This window comes from Olea europaea, unplaced genomic scaffold, assembly GCF_002742605.1.
Source record: "Olea europaea var. sylvestris unplaced genomic scaffold, O_europaea_v1 scaffold307, whole genome shotgun sequence".
Lineage (NCBI taxonomy): Eukaryota > Viridiplantae > Streptophyta > Magnoliopsida > Lamiales > Oleaceae > Olea > Olea europaea.
Window position 1 is genome coordinate 654,043 of NW_019249416.1, and position 3,033 is coordinate 657,075.

The 3,033-nt window shown below is 38.2% G+C and overlaps 1 pseudogene; it reads right to left on the reverse strand.

The window, feature by feature from the left end:
• Window positions 1–1,029: 1,029 nt before the first annotated feature.
• The window catches only part of LOC111385005, a 7,316-nt pseudogene continuing 5,312 nt past the window's right edge, over window positions 1,030–3,033 (reverse strand).

A 3,033-nucleotide genomic window follows, 5' to 3' on the forward strand; every position in this document is an offset into this window, starting at 1 on the left:
GAAGAGGTGTCCAGGTTGTACTGGAGGGATGGAAGAGATCCCAGTTGTGCATATTGCAGGGAAGCGCAGAACCAGTTAAGAGACATCGGGACAAGTTTAGTACCCTGGTGGATATTCAGTTTGGTACAGTACCTCTTGTGTTGGACTCTGGGTCGATTCAGAACACTGCTAGGGAAAGCTTTGGTAATTCCGCTTTGCCACCAATTTCAGCGGATGCACTGTGTTCAAATGTCAGGGACGGACTCATGGAGCATAGGTACTGTGGTGTTATTGATGTCTGTGATGCTTTTGGGATCGCTGAAGGTGACAGTTCTGACAAGGGGCCTTCTGATCAAGCACTTGGTTTGGTTTCTGCTATAGGGTGTGCTGCGACCCTGTTTAGTCAACAGTAATTTTTTGGTGGAATTTTGGGAACTCAAGATTTGGGTTCTTGTGTCGCTTGTGGATGCCTTGCGGGGGAAGATGATTTTGGTGATGGAGAGTTTTGGTTACTGTGTTGAGGAGATTGGTTATTTCGATGTAGATGGATTTGAAATCTTAAAATTTCGTTGTTGCACCGAAATTTTGAGTCAAGGTGGAGATTGTTAATTATATGCCTTAAAATTTGGTCAAGATTTGAAAGATTGTGTGTAAGAGGTTTTGGAAAGAAATCTTAATGAAATTAAGAAGGAAAAGGAAAGAATCAAATTGGATCAAATAATTAAGGAAGTGGCGTGTTTCTGGTCACATGATTGTCTTCACATGTTTTGGCAAATATTTCCTTGTTATATGGTTTTTGTTTTAATTTCCTTTTTTTTACACCATTTTTTTTTTTCTATTTTCCATCTCTTGCCTAGTTTTAACGTTTGACTCGTGTACTATAAATACGTGACTCCTCTTTCAGTTTACTAGGAGCTAATATTGCTGTGGCGTTGTATTCTCTTTACATTGTTAATTAATAATACATCTTGCCTCTGCGTTAATTCCTCTCTTTTTTCTTCTTTACTTTATACCTTGATATATTTTTATATTGTTGCAATCCTTAATACTTCATATCGCGTCATTAACTTCATTCTTTACATCCCCTCGGTCCCAACAAGGAGAGAGAGAGACCTCATAGCACCAACAGTGGGCAACATTCCGCATTGTATACCCTCCACCACCCAAAAGCATAAGGGGAACATTGAAAGACCTTAGGTAACGAAGACAATCTACATGCCCTTTAATGGACAAATTGAAGCAACCTAACCTATCACCAGACAATGAACCTGCACCACATTGAAAAACTACAACATCTGGCTGGTAGACCTCCATGTCTTTTTTGATGATGGGATGAAATAAGCTACAGTACCTCTCATCATCTATTCCATCACTCAGAGGAACATTAAGAGCGTAGTCTTTCCCTAATGAGCTCCAACATCTTTAATATGCCCAGATCCAGGGAAAAATTCCCCATATTTATGGAAAGACACTGTCATTACTCGATCAATGTTATAAAAAGCCTCCTCAACACCATCTCCGTGGTGAACATCAATGTCTATGTAAAGCACACGCTGTCATTAAGAAAGCAATCAGCAAAAACAGTAAATAAGCCTACTAAAAACATACTTGTATTGTAAATTATAATCATTTTAGTTGCAAGCAATCAGTAGAAACCAAATAACTCAAGCACATTCTTTGACAAATTAATCACAAGCAATCAATAGTATTAACTCTTGAAGTATGAAGTATCTAAGAATAAAACTCGTGAAAAAATACCGATGGCTTATCATAATGATAGCATCACTCACAAAAATTACGATCTTGCCCACTGTCCAGGAAGAGAAGACAATTAAAAAAAAAAAAGCTTTGTTGTTATGGAGAACAAGGGAAATCAAATAACACTTCATTCAGTACAAATCAACGTAGTTTTCTCCCACATCCTTTCCGTTCTTTTAGGTTTACCATTAATAATAATTCAATCCCCTATCCTAAATGGTGCATTGAGCAGCCTCTGTTGATATCTTTTGTCAGTTCCGCATTTCGAAAAGCTTGCTTCATGAAATTGGCTCGAAAAGAAAAAAAAACAAAATACATTTCCAAAACTGAACTCCAAAAAAGCAAAAAGGAAAAAACCTTGAAATTTTACTGTTCTATAATCACTAACATGGGCAGACAAAAAATTTGATAAGAAACTTAACACCAAAAACAACATTAAACTTCAAAGAAGGTCATTTAAATTGAGATGAACGACACCAAATAGAACAGTTATGAAGCAACTGAATGACCCATAGCTCATGAATTACCGTGTGGAACTTGAGAAGCTCGAGAATTCCCAGCACTATGTCATTGACATAGCAGAACCCAGAAGCCTCGCTCTTTTTTGCATGGTGTAGCCCACCAGCCCAATTGATAGCGATATTAGCATCCTGACGATTCAGCTTGACGGCGGCGCTGATGGATCCACTGGCGGAAGACTGGCAGAAAGGGAAAAGCCCATAAAAAACGAGACAGTCTCTTACAATACAGCAGAAGCAAACGGGAAACCAGCAGAAGAAGTTGGAAATTTAGTTAACTCAGTGAATTAGTTAGCTCTGTTAGTCAGTTGGAAAGTTAGTTTGTCAATTAGTTGATCCAGCTGGTATGTCTATAAATAGTTGAATGTAACTCACAAAGTTTAAGTTCTAAGCAGTAAAAGTTCTTCTTCTTCTTCATCAGGCTTTTGCCCTTTATTTCTGGGTTTCTGCACGTATAGTTGCTGGGTTCAATGTAACCCGAGTTGATGAATTTTACATGGTATCAGAGCTTTCACAAATTCTTCCCTTTATTCATCAACAATTCGCTTGAAGCATGTCAAGCTCAATCAATTCTCTTTTCAATCCCGCTGAAGATCCAACCAATCATTATTATCTACATCCTAGTGACAATCCTGGTACACTGATTGTTTCTGAAATCTTCAATGGAGATAATTACACCTCTTGGAGCTGCTCAATTTCCATGGCGTTGAGTGTGAAAAATAAATTAGGCTTCATTGATGGATCCCTGAAATCCCCAAGTCCATCATCTGGTGTTACA